This window comes from Lissotriton vulgaris, chromosome 6, assembly GCF_964263255.1.
Source record: "Lissotriton vulgaris chromosome 6, aLisVul1.2, whole genome shotgun sequence".
Lineage (NCBI taxonomy): Eukaryota > Metazoa > Chordata > Amphibia > Caudata > Salamandridae > Lissotriton > Lissotriton vulgaris.
In genome coordinates this window covers 1,271,726,602-1,271,734,378 of record NC_141694.1, presented here as the reverse complement: position 1 = coordinate 1,271,734,378, position 7,777 = coordinate 1,271,726,602, and the positions used below count along the sequence as shown (strand labels likewise).

General features: G+C 41.1%; 1 long non-coding RNA gene across 1 annotated transcript; it reads right to left on the bottom strand.

Annotated features, from left to right (window-relative positions):
- Positions 1-1,191: 1,191 nt before the first annotated feature.
- LOC147708758 (uncharacterized) lies at positions 1,192-3,341 on the bottom strand. The gene is made up of 3 exons (XR_015296517.1): positions 1,949-3,341; positions 1,784-1,832; positions 1,192-1,473 (listed from the first exon to the last, which is right to left on the bottom strand). It is a non-coding gene; the product is annotated as an uncharacterized LOC147708758 (long non-coding RNA).
- Positions 3,342-7,777: the final 4,436 nt, after the last annotated feature.

The following is a 7,777-nucleotide window of genomic DNA, read 5'->3' as shown; positions in this document are numbered from 1 at the left end:
ATCCTAACTGTTCTTTATGCTGTCAGTAAATGTAACGGGCCTTCATGCTGTGACTAAATCGAGTGTTGCGACAAACACATGCTTGTGTTCAGTTAACTCAGCTCAACAATTTGAGCATATGAAATAAAATCTGGCATCGCACAAAGAAGGCATCCCAAATGTACATAATGACGAATTGCATTAAACAGCAAGGCCTTACAAAGTAAGCATGTGTTCGAATTTTCAAAGGCCATCAATAAAGTAGACATGCGCAAACATTTATATCGTAAATCTACCTACATTTTCCTCCTACATGCACAGTTTGCCGATGTATAACTTTGCACTGAAAGTCGTCGGTCTCACCTTATCCTGACTGTTCTTTATGCTCTCAGTAAATGTAACAGGCCTTCGTGCTTTGACTAAATCTAGTGTTGCGACAAATACATGCTTGTGGTCAGCTAACTCAGCCCCACGATTTATGCATATTAAATAAAATGTGGCATCGCACAAACAAGGCATCCAAAAAGTTCATGAATATAGGAGACATCCGACAACATTTATATCATAAATGTACCTATTGCCAATGTACCAAAAAGAACTCAAACGCATTAAACAAAAACATGGTGAAATTGGACAAACGTAAAGGCAACAAAATTTAATTCTAAAGTGATTCATATTATTACTACTTTGTTGCGCGTGTAAAACTGAAAATTGTGGTCGTAATACCGCAGCTCAAAAGGACAAATAACTTTCACAGACAGGAAGGAACTTACAGTTTATGTCGAAAGGCTCCAGTCCGCTGTCTCGAAGTATACCTCCTGAGATCGGTCGAGAAATCGAGAGGCTCCAGTCCACTGTCACGAAGTATACCTTCTGAGCTCGCTCGAAGAAATGTTTCTTTCCGTGGCTGTAGTCCTTTACATACTGTGGAAGACAAAAAAAACGGCAGTTAGTTCATTAAATAACAAAAGACTTGCAAAGTTTGTTGTTAAGAACATGTAGGTGAGATGTTGTTTAGGATGTTGCTGTCTCGACATATGTAAATTGCCGATAGGAGGCTGTCTGGCCGAATGAAAAGGTCATGGATGCTGTGACTCGTTAGAGTACTTAGTGGCAATGTGCGACTTTTGCCGATCTTGAATATCAAAGCTTAGTGGTAGACGAGTTGGCGCCACGCTGCCTGCAAATACAAAAAAAAAGAAGTGCTGGTGAATATCATTTTGTTAAAGTAGAAAAACACGATAGCTCTTTCCAATAATTCCCTACACAGAAAGCACACGATATAAAATAACTATTAAAGTAAGCATAATAGAATTACGACACCACGCCGCCGACATATTCCTGCAAATAAAGGGAAAGAAATGAAGTTAGAAATTACTTTTGAAACGTAACAAAACACTCCGGGTATTCGAAAGTGACAGTAATTCTTTAGTTACCAAAAACATCGCTTACCTGCAAGTCGTCACGCCACGGATGAGACCCGACACGGAAACACTAGAGAGAACAGGCCAAAAAAGAAACATCAGAAGAACATAAACAAAATAGCCCGAAAACCTGTTACGTTAAATCTACAACACCTGTAATAAAATACAAATTACATTTGAATCTATCTACACCGAGTCGCACTAAGACATGACAACAGCGCTTACCTTAAAGTTGTTCGTCCACGAAGAAAGATCAGAAGAACATAAACAAAATAGCCCAAACACCTGTTACGTTAAATCTACAACACCTGTAATAAAATACAAATTACATTTGAATCTATCTACACCGAGTCGCACTAAGACATGACAACAGCGCTTACCTTAAAGTTGTTCGTCCACGGAGAAGGAAACCCGACACGTCACGGCAGGCTACACAGAAACAATAGAGAGAACAGCCCAAAAAAGAAACATTAAAAGAATATAAACCAAAAAGGCTGAACACCTGTAAAAGAAATACTAATTACATTACAATTTAAATCGCGTACCTGAAATTCCTTGGACCAAGGAGACGGAGACAGACAGCCAAAGATCCCATGACAAAATGGCGACCGGAAATCGTTCGCACGCCGCCGCCGTTCAATTACTGCAAAGAAAGGAATATACATAAACTCAAAAATACCTTTTCCATGTCCAAAAACTCACGGGCATTGAAAAGGGACAGACATTTGTTACAAAACACAACATGGCTTACCTGCAAGTCGTCATGCCACGAATGAGCCCCTACACAAAAACACAAAAGAGAACAGTCCCAAAAAAGAAATACATTACAATATAAACAAAACAGGCCGAACACCTAAAAGAAATTACAATGACATACAAATTTAAATGGCGTACCTGAAATCCATCGTCCCACGAAGCCAGACACCGAGCGCAAAATGGCGAGCGGAAACCGCGACCACGCCCAGATCCCGGGACCACGCAGCAACGCGGAAAAAAACCTGCAACGAAAGTGATATAAATTAATTCTAAAAAAAGCTTTACAAAGTTACAAAAACTCACAGTCATTAAAAAGAGACAGCCATTTATTAATTACAACACACACCATCGCTTACCTGCAAGTCGTCACGCCACGAAGGCGACCCAACCCGGAAACAGTATAGAGAACAGGCCCCAAAAATAAATACATTACAATAAAAACATAATAGGCTGAACACATAAAAGAAATTACAGCGACATAAAAATGTAAATTAAAAAACACACCATCGCTTACCTGCAAGTCGTCACGCCACGGAGGAGACCCGACACGGAAACATTAGAGAGAACAAGCGCAAAATATATAAAACAAATAGGCTAAAGACTGTAAAACACATAAAACAAATTACAATTATATAAAAATTAAACGCGTACCTGAAATCCATCGTCCCACGAAGCCAGACACCGAGCGCAAAATGGCGACCGGAAACCGCGACCACGCCCAGATCCCGGGACCACGCAGCGACGCAGAAAAAAACCTGCAACGAAAGTGATATAAATTAATTCTAAAAAAAGCTTTACAAAGTTACAAAAAAGTCACAGTCATTAAAAAGAGACAGTCATTTATTAATTACAACACACACCATCGCTTACCTGCAAGTCGTCACGCCACGAAGGAGACCCAACCCGGAAACAGTATAGAGAACAGGCCCCAAAAATAAATACATTACAATAAAAACATAATAGGCTGAACACATAAAAGAAATTACAGCGACATAAAAATGTAAATTAAAAAACACACCATCGCTTACCTGCAAGTCGTCACGCCACGGAGGAGACCCGACACGGAAACATTAGAGAGAACAAGCGCAAAATATATAAAACAAATAGGCTAAAGACTGTAAAACACATAAAACAAATTACAATTATATAAAAATTAAACGCGTACCTGAAATCCATCGTCCCACGAAGCCAGACACCGAGCGCAAAATGGCGACCGGAAACCGCGACCACGCCCAGATCCCGGGACCACGCAGCGACGCAGAAAAAAACCTGCAACGAAAGTGATATAAATTAATTCTAAAAAAAGCTTTACAAAGTTACAAAAAAGTCACAGTCATTAAAAAGAGACAGTCATTTATTAATTACAACACACACCATCGCTTACCTGCAAGTCGTCACGCCACGAAGGAGACCCGACACAGAAAAATTAGAGAGAACAGACCCCAAAAATAAATATACATTACAATATAAACCAAAAAGACAGAATACATATAAAACAAATTACAATAACATACAAATTTAAACCGCGTACCTGAAATCCATCGTCCCACGAAGCCAGACACCTTGTCCAAAATGGCGACCGGAAACCGCGACCACGCCCAGATCCCGGGACCACGCAGCGACGCAAAAAAAAAACCTGCAAAAGAAGTGAGATAAATTAATTCTAAAAAAAGCTTTACAAAGTTACAAAAAAGTCACAGTCATTAAAAAGAGACAGTCATTTATTAATTACAACACACACCATCGCTTACCTGCAAGTCGTCACGCCACGAAGGAGACCCGACACAGAAAAATTAGAGAGAACAGACCCCAAAAATAAATATACATTACAATATAAACCAAAAAGACAGAATACATATAAAACAAATTACAATAACATACAAATTTAAACCGCGTACCTGAAATCCATCGTCCCACGAAGCCAGACACCTTGTCCAAAATGGCGACCGGAAACCGCGACCACGCCCAGATCCCGGGACCACGCAGCGACGCAAAAAAAAAACCTGCAAAAGAAGTGAGATAAATTAATTCTAAAAAAGCTTTACAAAGTTACAAAAACTCAGTCATTAAAAAGAAAAGAGACAGTCATTTATTAATTACAGCACACACCATCGCTTACCTGCAAGTCGTCACACCACGAAGGAGACCCGACACAGAAAAATTAGAGAGAACAGGCCCCATAAATAAATATACATTACAATATAAACCAAAAAGACAGAATACATATAAAACAAATTACAATAATATACAAATTTAAATCGCGTACCTGAAATCCATCGTCCCACGAAGCCAGACACCGAGCGCAAAATGGCGACCGGAAACCGCGACCACGCCCAGATCCCGGGACCACGCAGCGACGCCCAAAAAAACCTGCAAAAGAAGTGAGATAAATTAATTCTAAAAAAGCTTTACAAAGTTACAAAAACTCAGTCATTAAAAAGAAAAGAGACAGTCATTTATTAATTACAGCACACACCATCGCTTACCTGCAAGTCGTCACACCACGAAGGAGACCCGACACAGAAAAATTAGAGAGAACAGGCCCCAAAAATAAATATACATTACATATAAACCAAAAAGACAGAATACATATAAAACAAATTACAATAATATACAAATTTAAATCGCGTACCTGAAATCCATCGTCCCACGAAGCCAGACACCGAGCGCAAAATGGCGACCGGAAACCGCGACCACACCCAGATCCCGGGACCACGCAGCGACGCAAAAAAAAACCTGCAAAAGAAGTGAGATAAATTAATCCAAAAAAAAGCTTTACAAAGTTACAAAAAGTCACAGTCATTAAAAAGAGACAGTCATTTATTAATTACAACACACACCATCGCTTACCTGCAAGTCGTCACGCCACGAAGGAGACCCGACACAGAAACATTAGAGAGAACAGACCCCAAAAATAAATATACATTACAATATAAACCAAAAAGACAGAATACATATAAAAGAAATTACAATAACATACAAATTTAAATCGCGTACCTGAAATCCATCGTCCCACGAAGCCAGACACCTTGTCCAAAATGGCGACCGGAAACCGCGACCACGCCCACATCCCGGGACCACGCAGCGACGCCAAAAAAAACCTGCAAAAGAAGTGAGATAAATTAATTCTAAAAAAGCTTTACAAAGTTACAAAAACTCAGTCATTAAAAAGAAAAGAGACAGTCATTTATTAATTACAGCACACACCATCGCTTACCTGCAAGTCGTCACACCACGAAGGAGACCCGACACAGAAAAATTAGAGAAAACAGGCCCCATAAATAAATATACATTACAATATAAACCAAAAAAGACAGAATACATATAAAACAAATTACAATAACATACAAATTTAAACAGCGTACCTGAAATCCATCGTCCCACGAAGCCAGACACCGAGCGCAAAATGGCGACCGGAAACCGCGACCACGCCCAGATCCCGGGACCACGCAGCGACGCAAAAAAAAAACCTGCAAAAGAAGTGAGATAAATTAATTCTAAAAAAAGCTTTACAAAGTTACAAAAAGTCACAGTCATTAAAAAGAGACAGTCATTTATTAATTACAACACACACCATCGCTTACCTGCAAGACGCCACGAAGGAGAGCCGACACAGAAACATTAGAGAGAACAGACCCCAAAAATAAATATACATTACAATATAAACCAAAAATACAGAATACATATAAAACAAATTACAATAACATACAAATTTAAACCGCGTACCTGAAATCCATCGTCCCACGAAGCCAGACACCTTGTCCAAAATGGCGACCGGAAACCGCAGCGACGCAAAAAAAAAACCTGCAAAAGAAGTGAGATAAATTAATTTTAAAAAAAGCTTTACAAACTTACAAAAACTCAGTCATTAAAAAGAGACAGTCATTTATTAATTACAACACACACCATCGCTTACCTTACAGCGAGCCAAGGATCCCGACCGGAAATTGTTCCCCCCGCCGGGCCGTCGCAACCTGCAGCGAAAAACCAAAAAAAAAAACGCGATTAAACATTTCGGAAGGAGCATTAAAAAATACAGTCATTTATATTACAAAAGACTCCATCGCTTACCTGCAAGAAATCCCTTGGAGCACGAAGACGGAGACAGACAGCAAGCCAAGGATCCCGACTGGAAATTGTTCCCCCCAACGGGCCGTCGCAACCTGCAGAGAAAACAAAAGACACGATCGCTTACCTGCAAGAAATCCCTTGGAGCACGGAGACGGAGACAGACAGCGAGCCAAGGATCCCGACCGGAAATTGTTCCCCCCGCCGGGCCGTCGCAACCTGCAGCGAAAAACAAAAAAAAAACGCGATTAAACATTTCGGATGGAGCATTCAAAAAATACAGTCATTTATATTACAAAAGACTCCATCGCTTACCTGCAAGAAATCCCTTGGAGCACGAAGACGGAGACAGACAGCAAGCCAAGGATCCCGACCAGAAATTGTTCCCCCCGCCGGGCCGTCGCAACCTGCAGAGAAAACAAAAGACACGATCGCTTACCTGCAAGAAATCCCTTGGAGCACGGAGACGGAGACAGACAGCGAGCCAATGATCCCGACCGGAAATTGTTCCCCCCGCCGGGCCGTCGCAACCTGCAGAGAAAAACAAAAAAAAAAACGCGATTAAACATTTCGGATGGTGCATTCAAAAAATAAAGTCATTTATAATACAAAAGACACCATCGCTTACCTGCAATTTGTTCCGCCACAGACAAAGAAACCCGACACGTCAGTAAAGGCTGGTCCCGGCAACCTGCTGAGAAAAACAAAAAAAAAAAGTCATTAAACATTTCGGCTGGGGCATTCAAAAGAGACACTTATTTAGATTAGAAAAGACATCATCGCTTACCTGCCATTTGTTCCGCCACAAACACTGAAACCCGACACATCCAAAGGCAGGTCCCGGCAATGCCGGACCAGACACGGGGGCGTTCCCGGCGTCCCGTGACGTCGGCAAAAGCCAAAGAATGTCGGGAACGCCCCCGTGTCTGGTCCGGCATTGACGGACAGGCCCCTCGTCCAATGGCAAGGCTCCGTTTACGGAGCCAGCCAATCACGGACGAGGGCCGAACCAAAGCCACACTACCATTCTCAACAGGATTTCGCCTGCGCGGAAAAGCTGCGCAGAGCGCAGCTTCCGCTAGGCGAAACCTAAAAAAGGAAACGTGCCAGAGATGGATAGATCGATGCATAGGGTGTTCCCAAATTAAAATAAAAAACAAGTGCAAGTTTCCAGGTACAGCTAAATTGCAAATGCCCTTTAGATCAATTGTTTCTCAGCGATTTCCATAGTGACTGCCTTTGTGGTTTTGATATTCTAATAGCGAGACCCGTAACACAATCATTTTTCTTCGGAATCAGTTTGTGTCTCAATCTTTGAAACAGTTTGATAGAAAACACAATTTATTTATGTTTGCTCTGGGGCATGTCTGCGTTCAGGGCTTTTTGGGGAAAACATTATTTGATGAACACAATTACCATGCTGCATAGAGAATTGGCACACAAGCATAATGGCGCTTAATTATTTGAAATTATCCTTCATACATTCAATAGGTGAGACCGGGTTCCATGAGAATAGACAGAGAGACTGCCACCTGACACTATTGGGTGTC